At 45.5% G+C, this 17,565-nt stretch overlaps 1 protein-coding gene across 5 annotated transcripts in view; it reads right to left on the reverse strand.

Moving 5' to 3' along the window:
- Window positions 1-17,565, reverse strand: part of hipk2 (homeodomain interacting protein kinase 2) — a 265,244-nt gene that overhangs the window by 60,469 nt on the left and 187,210 nt on the right. The window lies entirely within an intron of this gene.

Consider the following 17,565-nt stretch of genomic DNA (forward strand, 5'->3'; position numbering starts at 1 on the left):
TTTTGTTGGCTTTGTGGAACAATCTATGTTCCATGCCTATTCTGGTATCTGTCCCCCACTTTTCTTTCGCTACATCAACGACTGCATTGGCGCTGCTTCCTGCACGCATGCAGAACTCGTTGACTTTATTAACTTTGCCTCCAACCTTCACCCTGCCCTCAAATTTACCTGGTCCATTTCCGACACCTCCCTCCCCTTTCTAGATCTTTCTGTCTCTGTCTCTGGAGACAGCTTATCCACTGATGTCTACTATAAGCCTACTGACTCTCACAGCTATCTGGACTATTCCTCTTCTCACCCTGTCTCTTGCAAAAACGCCATCCCCTTCCCGCAATTCCTCCGTCTCCGCCGCATCTGCTCTCAGGATAAAGCCTTTCATTCCAGGACGAGGGAGATGTCTTCGTTTTTTAAAGAAAGGGGCTTCCCTTCCTCCACTATCAACTCTGCTCTTAAATGCATCTCCCCCATTTCACGTACATCTGCTCTCACTCCATCCTCCCGCCACCCCACTAGGAATAGGGTTCCCCTGGTCCTCACCTACCACCCCACCAGCCTCCGGGTCCAACATATTATTCTCCGTAACTTCCGCCACCTCCAACAGGATCCCACCACAAAGCACATCTTTCCCTCCCCCCGTCTCTCTGCATTCCGCAGGGATCGCTCCCTACATGACTCCCTTGTCCATTCGTACCCCCCATCCCTCCCCACTGATCTCCCTCCTGGCACTTATCCTTGTAAGCGGAACAAGTGCTATACATGCCCTTACACTTCCTCCCTTACCACCATTCAGGGCCCCAAACAGTCCTTCCAGGTGAGGCATCACTTCACCTGTGAGTCGACTGGGGTGATATACTGCGTCCGGTGCTCCCGATGTGGCCTTTTATATATTGACGAGACCCGACGCAGACTGGGAGACCGCTTTGCTGAACATCTATGCTCTGTCCGCCAGAGAAAGCAGGAACTCCCAGTGGCCACACATTTTAATTTCACATCCCATTTCCATTCTACATGTCTATCCATGGCCTCCTCTACTGTAAAGATGAAGCCACACTCAGGTTGGAGGAACAACACCTTATATTCCGTCTGGGTAGCCTCCAACCTGATGGCATGAACATCGACTTCTCTAACTTCCGCTGATGCCCCACCTCCCCCTCGTACCCCATCTGTTACTTATTTTTATACACACATTCTTTCTCTCACTCTCCTTTTTCTCCCTCTGTCCCTCTGAATTTAACCCTAGCCCATCCTCTGGGTTCCCCCCCACCCCTGGTCTTTCTCCCCGGACCTCCTGTCCCATGATCCTCTCATATCCCTTTTGCCTATCACCTGTCCAGCTCTCGGCTCTATCCCTCCCCCTCCTGTCTTCTCCTATCATTTTGGATCTCCCCCTCTCCCTCCAACTTTCAAATCCCTTACTCACTCTTCCTTTCAGTTCGGGTCTCGGCCTGAAATGTCGACTGCACCTCTTCCTAGAGATGCTGCCTGGCCTGCTGCGTTCACCAGCAACTTTTATGTATGTTGCTTGAATTTCCAGCATCTGCAGAATTCCTGTTGTTTGTTGTTCTCTTCAGTTGTTTGCACCAGTTTTTTTCTTTCTCTTGCGCATTGAGTGTTGGTCTTTACTGTTTTCTTTAATTGGGTTCTTTCGGGCTTCTTACTTTGTGGCTACCTGTGAGCAAGCATGTCTCAAGGTTGTGTACATTCTTTGATAATAAATGCATCTTGAATCTGGACCTCATTATGACAGTAGAGGAAGCCATGCACTGACATGTCAGAATGGGAATGGTGAATTGAAATTAAAGGGTGCGGTCACTGTGAGATCCTGTTTCTTGTAGTGGACAGAGTGAAGGTGATGGACAAAGCGGTTCCCCGATCTGTGATATGTAAATAGGAGGTGGATAGTTGGCAGGGAATCTTATGGACCAGAAGACCTGTTTCCATACTGATAGACTCTATTGAACACTATTGCTCTTGTTCCAGTGTATAAGCACTGACAGAATGGCAACCATTTCTCTATTAGTATTAGTGGAAACCCAACAGAATTTACCATACTAAGTTACAAAACTACACCACTAAAAACTTGTTCTTGGGATACGGAATTTCAAGCCTATTTGCAACCTTTGGTAGTAGCCAGCCATCTCGTGACCCACCAAGTGGCTTTCCTAGCGTCAATACTCAGTGCAGAGACCATGAGAACCAAAAAGGCCCCGTGACCATATGGCTCTCCTCTGGGTGCTCCAGTTTCCTCCCTCAGTCCAAAAAAAAGATGTGTGAGTTACGGTTAGTACATTCGGCCATGTTACATTGGCACTGGAAGCGAGGTGACTCTTGTGGGCTGCTCCCAGCGCATCTTTGCTGATTCAATTTGATGCAATTGACACGTTTCACTTTGTTTTGATGAACACGTGACACAATAATGTTAATCATTATCATTCAATTGCAAAACTCTTTTCTTCAGCCTGATGCATTGGAAGTTGATATTTTCTCAAACATTCTGGCCTCAGTGTTGGAGCAATTTCAGGTACATTAGGGAATACATCACTGTTTTGCCGTGTTCCTATTAGACAAAGTGGCCCGGAAGTGGTTGTTGTTAGCAATGAACTAAAATGGCTGCTAGTACATAATATACTCACCTTCATCTCTGGGCCAGGGTCGTTGCAGTCACTGTACTGATAAGCTGCCATTGCCACTACATCCAGTCCAATCACCACTCAGACTTTGTAGCTCTTGACCCCCCCCCCAATCTGCTGTCAGTTCAATCTTTGAGGAGCCTCACCATCTGGGACATGCCCTCTTCTCATTGCTACAGTGTAGGAGGAGGTACTGGACCCTGAAGACACACACTCAACATTTTAGGAATAGCTTCTCCCCCTCTGCCATCAGATTTCAGAATGGCCCATGAACTACCTCGCTATTCCTCTTTTACACTGTTTATTTATTCACACATTTATCCATTTATTTATTTACTTACACACTTATTTATTTTTGTAACTTAGTCGATTTTTTTTGTATTGCATTATATTGCTGCCACAAAGCAACACATTTCACATATCTATCAGGGATAATAAACCTCATTCTTTAAGATTCATGATTCCAGTTTATTTATCACAAGTACATAGAAACATACTGTGAAATACATTGTTTGCATTAACAACCAACATACCCAAGGGTGTGCTGAGGGCAATATGCATGTGTCACCACACATTCCAGTGCCAACATACCATGCCCACGATGCTTGGCAGAACAATACAGAACACAACAAGCAACAAAACCACAACACTAAAAATAAGCCCCATTCCTCCCTCCCACCCACACATACACACAGTCCTTTAACCCCAAGAAAAGCCTCCAGCCTCTAGCCTCCAGTGGACTTGGACTTGCATCTGCAAACACCAGACTTTGACCTCCCCAGCAGACTTGCAGAGATTATTCTTTTAATGCCAAGGGCTAGTCTCCTGCCGCCAATCTTCCAGTGCCAGTGGGTTCTGATGCCTTCTCCACCTGTATCCTCAGCTACAGCACTGGCTCAGCTGTGACGCATGGCTGCTAGCCTCCCAACCCCTACCTCCAGGTTAAGTACCGGGCAGCAGGTTTCCATCTCCAAAGTCGTTGTATGTTTGAACTTTGCAGCACTATATCCAAGGCCTTGAACAGATGAAGCTGCCAGGGGCACGTCCAATCTCTGCTCCTCTCCTGCACCCTCCCCTGCATGCCACAGAATTCCAAGGCTCCTCGTTATTTACTTTGGCATTGCCAATGTTTGCCCAGAGCGATCCCAGATACAAAACAGAACTGAAACAGCAAAATGCTGCAGATGCTTGAAGTCTAAAAGAAGTACGGTAGACTGGTGCTCTTCACACTATGTGTGCTGTCTGGTCCAAATTTCTCTGCACTTTCTCATGAAATTGGATAGCTCCCTGTACACCCACCAAACCATAATCATCCCAATTGAAAACGCCTGCCAACATACAGTCGTACTGAACAGAGAGCTGCTAAAACATATCCAATCATTCCCAGAGTCCAAGACTTCCCAGTCATCTTCCTTGCCTTTTTGGGAAGTACCAATCTTAAGGGGAACATAAGGAGGAATTGCTTCACTCGGTGTGGTGAGAGTGCGGAATGAGCAGCCAGCAGAAGTGCGGATGCAGGTTTGATTCCAACATTTAGGAGAAATTTGGATAGGTGATTGGATGGGATGGGTATGTAGGGCTATAGTCTGGGTGCAGGTCAATGGGACGAGGCAGATTAATAGCTCAGCATGGGCTAGATGGGCCAAAAGGCCTGCTTCTGTGCTGTGTTCTATGACTAATGAATGGAGTTCAGATCTGTGGGCCCATTCCCTTTTACTACTGGACTTTGACTGCAAAAGACTGTCTCACATTGAACCCTTGTCAAAATCAAGAAAGCTAATTTTATGTAGTCGTTCATACTGGCATATTTGACATACAGGTCCCATAAAACCAGATGCAAGCAAAGATGGCGGGTACAGGAATGAAGTCATCAAGTCCTCAGCTGCCAAAAGAAGAGCATTGCCTTATCAACAAAACAACAATTTTCCTCAGTAAAGCCACGATGCATTCATCGAGCAAGCAGTTTACGCAACACTTTGTGAATCAACTCGCATGACCTTTGTCTGGTCAGGAGAAGTGAGGAGGTGATAGAGAGGAGCTACAGGCAGGTAGTCACACCGGGGCCTGGGGAGACAGATAACTGGTTAACAGTCAGGAGAGGGAAGGGCAGGAGTCATGAGGCTAGAAAGCACCCCTGTGGCTGTATCCCTTGACAATAAATACTCCTGCTTGAGTACCATTGGGGAGGACGGCCTACCTGGGGGAAGCAACAGTGGCCATGCCTCTGGCACAGAGTCTGGCCCTGTGGCTCAGAAGGGTAGGGAAAGGAAGACGACGGCAGCTGTGATAAGGGACTCTATAGTTAGGGGGTCAGTCAGGCGATTCTGTGGACACAGGAAAGAAATTAGAGGGGGCCAAGAGAAGACCTTGGCGGACAAGATTAAGGAAAACCCCAAAGCATTCTACCAGTATATGAAGAGCAAGAGGATAACAAGTGAGAGAATAGGACCAATCAAGTGTGACAGTGGAAAATTGTGTATGGAACCGGAGGAGACAGCAGAGGTACTTAATGAGTACAGTCGGCCCTCCTTATCCGCGAGTTCCGCATGCGTGAATTCAACCAACCACGAATCGAGAAAACCCAGACGTGCTCTTCCAGCACTTGTTGTTCGAACACGTACAGACTTTTTTTCCCTGTCATTATTCCCGAAACAATGCAGTATAACAACTATTTTACATAGCATTTACATTGTATTAGGTATTATAAGTAATCTAGAGATGACTTAAAGTATACGGGAGGATGTGTGTAGGCTATCATGGATCAGGTTCGGAAAAAAAACGTAAGTTCTCTTACTAAGTAAGTCGGAACAGGTACATCCGATATTATTTAGCGTCAGGTAGTCAAATGTTTGTCTTAGTATATAGTATATATTTTACCCTTCTATGCATATAAAACACTTAAGAAACGTATGTTTCAGCACCGGGCTCAGGAATGGAAATTCCCGAGTTCGATCCAGTGACAGACCGCTCCTGAGCACACTCTCCAACGGTGCCAGGTTGATGTGAAGGATCAAAAACCCAAAACCCCAAAACCCAATAATTAAACCACTGCATTGCCTAGTAATAAGTGTAGCTTTAATCGGGGCAGGGCCTTTCTCACTTCATCCTTTAAAATTGTTTCAATCGTTGACTGACTACCAATGACCGATGGCGTTTCACCTCTTTCCGATTGCTTTATTATTTCCACTTTATTTTCGTGAACAGAAACACTGCGGATTCAGAGCTCTGCCGCTGGGCCCTAAGGTCCACCACATTTAGACAGGTTGAATAAGGGACTTGAGCATCCGCGTTTTTTGGTATCTGCGAGGGGTCTCGGAACCAATCCCTCGCAGATAAGGAGGGCCGGCTGTACTTTGCTTCAGTATTCACTACGGAAAAGGATCGTGGCAATTGTAGGATTTACAGCGACTGAAAAGCTTGAGCATGTGAATATTAGTAAGAGGATGTGCAGGAGCTTTTGGAAAGCAACAAGTTGGATAAGTCACCGGGACTGGACAAGATGTACCTCGGGCCACTGTGGGAGGCAAAGGAGTCTGCTGAGCATCTGGCGATGATCTTTGCATCATCAATCGGGATGGGAGAGGTTCCGCAGGATTGGAGGGTTGTGGATGTTGTTCCCTTATTCAAGAAAAGGAGTAGAGATAACGCAGGAAATTATAGTCCAGTGAGTCTTCACTTCAGTGGTTGGTAAGTGATGGAGAAGATCCTGAGAGGCAGGATTTATGAACATTTGGAGAGGCATAATATGATTAGGAATAGTCAGCATGGCTTTGTGAAATGCAGGTCATGCCTTACGAGCCTGACTGAATTTTTTGAGGATGTGACAAAACACATTGATGAAGGAAGAGCAGTAGATGTAGTGTATATGGATTTCAGCAAGGTATTTGACAAGGTATCCCGTGCAAGGCGTATTGAGAAAGTAAGGCGGCATGGGATCCAAGGGGACATTGCTTTGTGGATCCAGAACTGGCTTGCCCACAGAAGGCAAAGAGTGGTTGTAGATGGGTCATATTCTGCATGGAGGTTGGTCACCAGTCGTGTGCCTCAGGGATCTGTTCTGGGACCCCTAGTCTGTGATTTTTATAAATGACCTGGATGAGCAAGTGGAGGGATGAGTTAGTAAATTTGCAGATGACACAAAGGTTGGAGGTGTCGTGGATAGTGTGGAGGGCTGTCAGAGGTTACAGTGGGACATTAATAGGATGCAAGACTGGGCTGAGAAGTGGCAGATGGAGTTCAACCCAGATAAGTGTGAAGTGGTTCATTTTGGTAGGTCAAGTATGATGGCAGAATATAGTATTAATGGTAAGACTCTTGGCAGTGTGGAGGATCAGAGGGATCTTGGAGTCTGAGTCCATAGGACACTCAAAGCTGCTGCGCAGGTTGACTCTTTGGTTAAGAAGGCATACGGTGCATTGGCCTTCATCAATCGTGGGACTGAGTTTAAGAGCCGAGAGGTAATGTTGCAGCTATATATGACCCTGGACAGACCCCACTTGGAGTACTGTGCTTAGCTCTGGTTGCCTCACTACAGGAAGGATGTGGAAGCCATAGAAAGGGTGCAGAGCATATTTATAAGGCTGTTGCCTGGATGGGGGAATATGCATAATGAGAAAAGGTTGAAGGAACTCAATCTTTTTTCCTTGGAGAGACGGAGGATGAGAGGTGACCTGATAGAGGTGCATAAGATGATGAGAGGCATTGATCATGTGGATAGTCAGAGGCTTTTTCCCAGTACTGGAATGGCTAGCACAAGAGGGCACAGTTTTAAGGTTCTTTGAAGCGGGTACAGATGAGATGTCGGGTAAGTTTATTACGCAGAGACTGGTGTGTGCACGGAATGGGCTGCCGGCGACAGTGGTGGAGGCGGATAGGATAGGGTCTTTTAAGAGACTCCTGGACAGGTACCTGGAGCTTAGAAAAATAAAGGGCTATGGGTAACCCTAGGTAATTTCTACGGTAAGAACATGTTTGGCACAGCTTTGTGGGCTGAAGGGCCTGTTTTGTGCTGTAGGTTTTCTGTGTTTCTATGTTTCATATGTTTCTCCAAAATTCTTTGGCTGTGTCTTCTGTCATGTTATGTCATAGTAAGGTGGGGTGAGTCAGTAGCAAAGCCATCCTCTTAAAAGAATAAAACGAATCATTTCAGCATGGGCTTAGGGGCTCGCAGCAAGAAACAGGAAAAGCCCGTGTTTCTTTATCAACACTGTTAGGGATTGGACTAATTTTACCATAACATCAACAATGGGCAAATCTGCTCGAAATAAGCATCCTCAAGTCACACGCAGAAGATCTGGCTTCAGGACATTCAGAGAGTTTGTTCTTCAGCCAGTTGTTCTGCATGACCCTGTGCTGCTTGCAAAGTGTCTTTCACTGAGAAGGGGATATTATTTCTGCTGGATGTTTAGAAGGTGATTTGTACCAACGCCCTTCATTGCTGGGCCTCTGAGACAGCCTGGTGGCACAGAGAGATTAAAATCAGCTCAGCACCCGCTTGTGATGATAAGCAGCGATTCCCTGTACAGTTTCCAGTTTGCATTTTATCTGAGCGCTACACTTCAGATACACTATCATTGTCCATGGTGTACTTCAGTACAGATACAATTTGCACTTGACATAAGCTGGACAGAATGTAGTAGACCAGTTCCCATTAAATCAACTGTTATCACAATACAAAGATAGGATTGGAGACTGACATAAATATAGCTTAAGTCCAAACCCACAAAGAAAGAGCTAGTCATTGCTCCTTCAACAATCAACCTACAATCAGCTTAGGTGTACCTAGCTCAACAATCCAGCCTGGGTCTGGTACCAGTCTGATACAATAACCTGACTGGATATGATTGTGACTTCAACGTCCCACAAACTGATTGGCACTTCATTAGTGCAAAAGAGTCAAATGGAGCAAGGGTGTGATCAGGAGGGATTCCAGACACTATATGTGGACAGCCTGAGCAGAGGAGAGGCCAGACTGGATCTAGGACATGAGGTTGCCTTGGCAGTCAAAGTGAAGGATAATCCAAAGAGCTTTTACAGGTATATTAAGAGCAAAAGGATTGTAAGGGATAAAATTGGTCCTCTTGAAGATCAGAATGGTCGGCTATGTGCGGAACCAAAGGAAATGGGGGAGATCTTAAATAGGTTTTTTCCGTCTGTGTTTACTAAGGAAACTGGCATGAAGTCTATGGAATTAAGGGAAACAAGTAGTGAGATCATGGAAACTGTACAGATCGAAAAGGAGGAGGTCCTTGCTGGCTTGAGGAAAATTAAAGTGGATAAATCCCCGGGACCTGATAGGGTGTTCCCTCGGACCTTGAAGGAGAAATTGCAGGGGCCCTGGCTGAAATATTTAAAATGTCGCTGTCTACAGGTAAGGTGCCGGAGGATTGGAGAGTGGCTCATGTTGTTCTGTTGTTTAAAAAAGGATCGAAAAGTAATCCGGGACATTATAGGCCAGTAAGTTTAACGTCGGTAGTAGGTAAGTTATTGGAGGGAGTACTAAGAGACAGAATCTACAAGCATTTGGATAGACTGGGACTTATTAGGGAGAGTCAACATGGCTTTGTGCGTGGTAGGTCATGTTTGACCAATCTATTGGAGTTTTTCGAGGAGGTTACCAGGAAAGTGGATGAAGGGAAGGCAGTGGATATTGTCTACATGGACTTCAGTAAGGCCTTTGACAAGGTCCCGCATGGGAGGTTAGTTAGGAAAATTCAGTCGCTAAGTATACATGGAGAGGTGGTAAATTGGATTAGACATTGGCTCGATGGAAGAAGCCAGAGAGTGGTGGTAGAGAATTGCTTCTCTGAGTGGAGGCCTGTAACTAGTGGTGTGCCACAGGGATCAGTGCTGGGTCCATTGTTATTTGTCATCTATATCAATGATCTGGATGATAATGTGGTAAATTGGATCAGCAAGTTTGCTGATGATTCAAAGATTGGAGGTGTAGTAGACAGTGAGGAAGGTTTTCAGAGCCTGCAGAGGGACTTGGACCAGCTGGAAAAATAGCAGATGGAGTTTAATACTGACAAGTATGAGGTATTGCACGTTGGAAGGACAAACCAACGTAGAACATACAGAGTTAATGGTGAGGCACTGAGGAGTGCAGTGGAACAGAGGGATCTGGGAATACAGATACAAAATTCCCTAAAAATGGCATCACAGGTAGATAGGGTCGTAAAGAGAGCTTTTGGTACATTGGCCTTTATTAATCGAAGTATTGAGTATAAGAGCTGGAATGTTATGATGAGGTTGTATAAGGCATTGGTGAGGCCGAATCTGGAGTATTGTGTTCACTTTTGGTCACCAAATTACAGGAAGGATATTAATAAGGTTGAAAGAGTGCAGAGAAGGTTTACAAGGATGTTGCTGGGACTTGAGAAACTCAGTTACAGAGAAAGGTTGAATAGGTTCGGACTTTATTCCCTGGAGCGTAGAAGAATGAGGGGAGATTTGATAGAGGTATATAAAATTATGATGGGTATAGATAGAGTGAATGCAAGCAGGCTTTTTCCACTGAGGCAAGGGGAGAAAAAAATCAAGGACATGGGTTTAGGGTGAGGGGGGAAAAGTTTAAAGGGAACTTTAGGGGGGGGCTTCTTCACACAGAGAGTGGTGGGAGTATGGAATGAGCTGCCAGACGAGGTGGTAAATGCGGGTTCTTTTTTAACATTTAAGAATAAATTGGACAGATACATGGATGGGAGGTGTATGGAAGGATATGGTCCGTGTGCAGGTCAGTGGGACTAGGCAGAAAATGGTTCGGCACAGCCAAGAAGGGCCAAAAGGCCTGTTTCTGTGCTGTAGTTTCTATGGTTTCTACAGTGCTAGGTGTCAGATCCCTCAGTGGGAGAGAACTTCGGGAACAATGTCCGCAACTCCCTGACCTTTACTGTGGCCTTGGACAGGGATAGGAGCAGGCAGTATGAAAAACCGTTGATTGTGGGAAGGGGAACTATGATGCTATTCGGAAGGAATTTGGAAGCACAAAGTGGGAATGGATGTATTCAGGGAAATGCACATTGTTTAGGGAACACTTGCTTGGGGGTTCTGGATAGATTTGTCTCATTGAGGCAGGGTGAAGGGATGGCTGACAAGAGATGTGGCTCATCTGGTCAAGAGGAAGAAAGAAGCTTACTTAAGGTTTAGGAAGCAAGGGTCAGACAGGGACCTAAAGAGTTACAAGGTAGCCAAGAAGGAGCTGAAGGATGGACTTCGTAGGGGAAATGAGAAGGCTTTGGTGAGTATAATTAAGGAAAATACCAAGGCAATCTACACATATGTGAAGAACAGGAGGATGACTAAAGTAAAGGCAGGACTGATCACAAACAGAAGAGGAAACGTATCTGGAGTTGAAGGAGGTAGAGGAAGTCCATAATAAATACTTTTCTTCGGTATTCACCAAATGAGAGGGTCCTTGTTGTTTGTAAGGACAGCATAAAACAGTTTGATATGCTAGAACATGTTGATGTTATGAAAGAGGATGTGCTGGAACTTTTGAAACACATTTGTTTAGAAAGTCCCCGGAGCCAGACAGGATATACCCCAGGTTACTGCAACAAGCGAGGAAAGAGATTGCTGCACCTTTGGTGATGATCTTTGCATCCTCACTGGACACAGGAATACTAGCATATGACTGGAGAGTGGCAAATGTTATTCCTTTGTTCAAGAAAGGGAGTAGGGATACCCTGGGAATTATGTGGTCCCTGGGCCAATGGTGGGCAAATTATTGAAGTTGAATCTTAGAGATAGGATTTACAAGCATTTGTAGAAGCACAGTCAGCACAGCCTTGTGAGGCGCAGGTCCTGCCCACCTACCCCGAATGAATTCTTTAAGGATGTGACAAAACACATTGATGAAGGTAGAGAAGTGGCATTTGATGAGGTTCCCTACGGTAGGCTCATTGTGAAAGTCAGGAGGTATGTGATCCAAGGAAGCTTGGCTGTGTGGATGCAAAATTGGCCTGCCCATAGAAGGCAGAGGGTGTTTTCAATGGAGTGTATTCTGTCTGAAGGTCAGTGACCACTGGTGTTCTGTAGGGATCTGTTTTGGGACCACTGTTTCTGGTGATTTTTATAAATGACTTGGAGGAAGAAGTGTAATGGTGTGTTAGTAAGTTTACAGATGACAAAAAGGTTGGTCAAGTTGTGGATATGTAGAAGGTTCGTATAGTTCACAATGGGACATTAGCAGGATGCTGAGCTGGACTATGGAGTGGCAGATGGAGTTCAACATGGAAGAGTGTGTGGTGATTCATTTTGTGAGGTCAAATTTGAAGGCAGAGTACAGGGTTAATGGCAGGTTTCTTAGCAGTGTGGAGGATCAGAGGGATCTTGGGGTCCCCATTCACAAATCCCTCAAAGTTGCCATGCAGGTTGATAGGGTTGTTAAGAAGGTGTATTGTGTTTTGGGCTTCATTAGTCAGGGGATTGAGTTCAAGAGCCATGAGCTAAAGTTGCAGCTAGATAAAACCCTGCTTAGACCATACTTGGAATATTGTGTCCAGTTCTGATCACCTCGTTATGGGAAGGATGTGGAAGTACTAGAGAGGGTGCTGATGAGATTTATCAGGATTACACAGCAGGTCATATGAGAATAGGTTAAGCAAGCTAGGGCTTTTCTCTTTGGAGCAAAGAATGACAAAAGGCGGCTTGATAGAGGTGTATAAGATGATAAGAGGCATAGCTCGAGTGGATAGCCAGAGACTCTTTTCCCCAGAGGGCATGATTTTAAGGTGATTCAGAATCAGAATCAGGTTTATTATCGCCGGCATGTGACATGAGATTTGTTAACTAAGTAGCAGCAGTTTAAACAATACATAATCGAGAAGAGAAAAAAAAATAAATAACATAAAAATAATAATAATAAAGAAGTTAATCAGTTATGTATATTGAATACAGGTGTCCCCCGCTTTTTGAACGTTCGCTTTACGAAACCTCGCTGTTACGAAAGACCTACATTAGTTACCCGTTTTCGCTAACAGAAGGTGTTTTCACTGTTACGAGAAAAGGCAGCACGCGAAAAAAGCAGTGCGCGAGAAAAGCAGTGCACGATAAAAGGCAGCGCACACCCCGAGCAGCCGCTCCTCCCCCAGAACTGCATTCTGGCCGGCATTGCTTAAACACGTGCCTGTGAGCAGCCATTAGCAAGATGAGTTCTAAGGTATCGGAAAAGCCTAAAAGAGCTTGTAAGAGTGTTACACTTAGTGTAAAACTAGACATAATTAAGCATTTTGATCGTGGTGAATGAAGTAAGGACAAAGTGAGTTTGGCTTGTGGAAGTTGACAAAGATGATGTTGAAGAGGTTTTGGCATCCCATGACTGAGAACTGATAGATGAAGAGCTGATGCAATTGGAAGAGCAAAGGATAACAATCGAAAACGAATGCAGCAGCAAATGGACCGAAAGTGAAGTCGTCCAGGAACTGAACGTGAAGCAACTGCATGAGATGATAGAAAAATGCACGAGGCTAAGCAGCCAAGCATACTGTCGTTTCTCAAGCCTTCCACATCAGTCACAGCAGACGACGAACCTCGACCTTCGACATCGAGGCAGGCAGACATAGAAGAAGATGACCTGCCTGCCCTGATGGAAACAGACGACGATGAGATGACACCCCAAACCCCAGGCAGTGAACCAATACCGATCCGCGGAGAATGCAGTGGTAGCCGGGACGCACCCAGCACATCTTTAAGAAAAAAGCCGAAATAAACAAGCTAATTAATTAGGTGCCACCCGGCACATAAATGTCAGCCCAGATTAGAGCCAATTGCCGATTGCGTCACCTCTGATTAACTTGTTTATTTTGGCTTTTTTCTTAAAGATGTGTTGGGTGCGTCCCAGCTACTGCTGTACCCCTGCATGCTTCGCGGATCGGTATCGGTAGGCGGCCCGGAGGTTGAGGCCCACTGCACCACCCCAAATTCTGACGACTCAGCCTAACACACCATCATCAGTGTGCTCGGCGCTGTCTTCCCGATTCCGGTAAGTGATACTACACTGTACATACATTATTTCTACTTTATATAGGTTGTGTATTTTTATGTGTTATTTGGTATGATTTGGCAGATTCATAGCTTAAAAGTTACTGGAAAGAGTGTTTCTGCCGAGAGCGCTTGCATGAGATTTTCGCTACGGAGAACAGTGTGGTAATGATTGTAGAAAAGTACTTCCACTTTATATAGGCTGTGTATTTATCATATCATTCCTGCTTTTACTATATGTTACTGTTATTTTAGGTTTTATGTGTTATTTGGTAGGCTATTTTTTGGGTTTGCGAACGCTCACAAATTTTTCCCATATAAATAAATGGTAATTGCTTCTTCCCTTTATGACATTCCGGCTTACGAACCATTTCATAGGAATGCTCTACCTTCGGATGGCCGGGGAAACCTGTAGATTAAAAAAACGTGCAGAAACAGAAAATACTGTATATTAATGTAAGGGGGTTTCATCTCTTATGTTACCGTGTAGGCTAAACCACACACATCTCGCATCACTCGACCAACCTCACAATCACCCAGCACTCACAAACTCCCAAATTCTCTCCCGACCTCTCAGTCCTCCAAACAGACGAGCTCACAATCCACTGATATCCCTATACTCTTGTTATTCCATACCTATTGACTGACAATCTTCTCAGCACAGCCTCTAGAACTTAAGGATGCAGTAACCATTCAGTCCTTTGAATATGTCCAAAATAATCCTCATTACCCCGCCAGTGCAGTATTCCAGCACTTCCTAATACGGACCCTAGAATTTCCCAGGTGCACAGGTATAAATGATCCTATCAAACTATTTTAGTATCCTCAGGTCCTCGCCAATATTTATCCCTCAAAGCTACCAGGATAGAAAGAGTCTTGTTCAGTGTAAACTGACCGCTTTGCTTCTTGCATTGCAGCGCTGACCTCAATCACTGTGAAGCACTTTGAGATGTCCAGAGGCTAAAGAAAATAATAATTTTGCTGCTTTGGGAAAATAACCTGATTTTTGTGCTTTTACCAACCAGTCAATGCTGGCTTGATTTGTCACCTCAGCATTCTGATTTTGCTCAGTAATGAGGTCCAGAGGAGAAAACAAGTAACAACGTCTTCTGGCTGGTAGTTGCTGAGATGTAAAGGTCTTTTGGATGGCCCTCAGTCCCAATGTCCACATTAGCAGCTGTGATTTCAGGCCCGGAGGTTTCAAATTCCGCAGCTAAATTTCTCCGCTTTAAGAAGATGTTCTTTTGACTAGTAGTGCGATCACTCAGGTCGAGTATGATGTCCTCCCTAAGGGGTTGTCTGTTGGTGGGTCTTCAGGTGGCTGTAGAGGCCAATCCAGGATACACATAATCGGGGATGTTAGGGTGAATTTCTTTAATGGAGAACGCCTGTGCGTAACTTTGTTGAATGTGGGGAAGCTGAGCACGGGTGGCCACCACACGGTCCTTGACACATTAGGGTCAGTGTCTGGGTCCAGTGACATGGAATGCAAAATGACTGGGTCCCTTCACTGCTACAGCCTTTCTCCACCTTTACTGCCGTGGTGATGTGTCCCAATCTTCCACCAGCTCCATTGCTGAGGCCTTGGTTGGGTCGCTTTTTGTCCCAGAAACTTACCTTGACCCTACTGCCGTGGGTGACCCTCCCAGGAGCTAACTGCCAGAGGGCTAAACTCCAGACGACATCACTCCCAGCATCTCTTCCTGCTGTGACAAAGCAATCAGCCACCTGCCATTATGTAGCCAGCTTTAGTTTTCCCGAGCAATATTCCTACGATGGGATCCTTGGAGTTTACTGCTGACATAATCGATCTGTTAGTGTGCCCTGACACTGCTGGTTTGCTGGCCGATGAATGCTAAATAAGAAGCAACCTTCCTCGCCACCAAGTTTGGGAAGAACCTCTTTATTGAAAAGATATTCAGCAGCTGGATCGGAAGGGAGGCACATCCTATGCAGAATTGAAGACAGCAGTAAAACGCTGCCTTGGGGAGATGGTAGATTTGGCATGTCCTCTCCTTCCCATGCTATGGGGAAATTTATATTGGAAGGCCCAATTAAACTCAGTGACCACTTTAAAAGGTACCTCCTGTACACTGCTCATTAATGTAAATATTTAATCAGTCAAACATGTGGCAGCAACTCGATGCATAAAACCATGCCGGCATGGTCAAGAGGTTCAGTTGCTGTTCAAACCAAACAGCAGAATGGGGAGAAAACATGATCTAAGTGACCTTGACCATGGAATGATTGTTGGTGCCAGATGGGGGTGGTTTGAATATCTCAGAAACTGCTGATCTCCTGAGATTTTCACGCACAACAGTCTCTAGAGTTTACAGAGAATGTTGTGACAAACAAAAACCATCCATAGAGTGGAAATTCTGTTGGCAAAAATGCCTTGTTAATGAGAAAGGTCAGGGGAGAAAGTGACAAGTAACACAAGTAACCATGCGTTTCAACAGAGTTGTCCAGAAGAGAAACTCTAAGTTCACAACATGTTGAACCTTGACGTGGATGGGCTACAGCAGCAGAAGACCATGAACATACCCTCAGTGGCTTCTTGAGTTGGCAAGCAGAGAAATGAGGTGCCTCCTGCGACAGATCAAATTGGGCAGTTTGATGTGACGGGGCACAGTTTGGGACTCGTGGACACATCGACAAATCAGCAAGCATCTGTAGAACTGGTGAGCCCTGATGTCCCATGTCTGCACAGGTTCTGTTGTGGGTATGTTTCTCTCTCCTCGGATGTTGCCTGAATATCTCAGCAATTTTTTTTTTTGCTTTCCTTCTGCTGCAAGGTGAGTGAGGGGTAACATGTTCAGCAAATGAATATCAAAGAAATGCTGGAAAACCGAAACAAAAAGCGGACAATGCTTGAAACTCTCAGCAAGTCAGGCAGTTTCTGCAGAATCAGGAACATAGTTCACATTTCAGGTCAAAAGTCTTTCTCCAAACTTTGGAAAGAGAGGGAATTAACGGCAGTTTGAATCCGTAGAGAAGGTTGACAAAGGATTGATTGGATATAGGAAACACTCTGACAAGTTCAGACCAAGGCTGGACAGGGCAAAGACTAACATGTTGGGGAAAGAGCTGGTGTACAGTGAATTGGGTTGGTGGGGAGATCAGTGAGCTGCAGACAGAGGCAGGTTTGGTGGAGGGTGTGATGAGCAGGGGTGGGAGACAGATTCATTGGGTTGGGTGGTGGGAAGATCGATGAGCTGGGAAGAGGAACGGGATCAGTGGATCGGGGAGAAGACAGATTCAGTGGGTTGGGGAGGAAGACAGGTTTGGTGGTTGTGTTGGTGGGGAGATCTGTGGGTTGAGGAGGAGACAGCTTCCACGGGTTGGGGAAGTGACATATTCAGTGGGTTGGTTTTGTGGGGAGATCCAAGTTTGATGGGTTGAGTTCGTGGGAGATCCATGGGTTGGGGAGATAAAATACTCAGAGTGTTGGGTTGGGTTGGTGGGGAAATCTATAGTTCACTGGGGTTGAGCCAACAGATGCTACAGACAGAAGAAGGATAATAAAATGTGGTCCAAGGGGACCCACAAATATGTTGGAAACTGCTTGCGGGGTGGGAGATGAGCTGGAAGCTGATAGAACACCCTGTCCAGTCAGGAATGAAGGCCTACTTCCACAGGAGGTAGTGGGGACCACACCACTGTCCGTGAAAATCTTGCGGGTTTATCTATATATGTCACTGGATGCCACAGAGTGGTGCAGTAGGTAGAGGCTCAACCACAGTACTGAAAACCCAGGTTCAATCCAGACCGTGAATGATGTCTGTGTGAATTTGCACATTCTCCTTGTGGCCATGTACGTTTTCCTCTGGGTGCTCCCATTTCCACCTGCATTCTGCATACTACACCATTTCAAGGAATTCCACAAAACATAGGAGCAGAATTAGGCCATTCAGCCAGTCATGTCTGTTCTGCCACTCGATCATGGCTGATT

This window comes from Mobula hypostoma, chromosome 9, assembly GCF_963921235.1.
Source record: "Mobula hypostoma chromosome 9, sMobHyp1.1, whole genome shotgun sequence".
NCBI lineage: Eukaryota > Metazoa > Chordata > Chondrichthyes > Myliobatiformes > Myliobatidae > Mobula > Mobula hypostoma.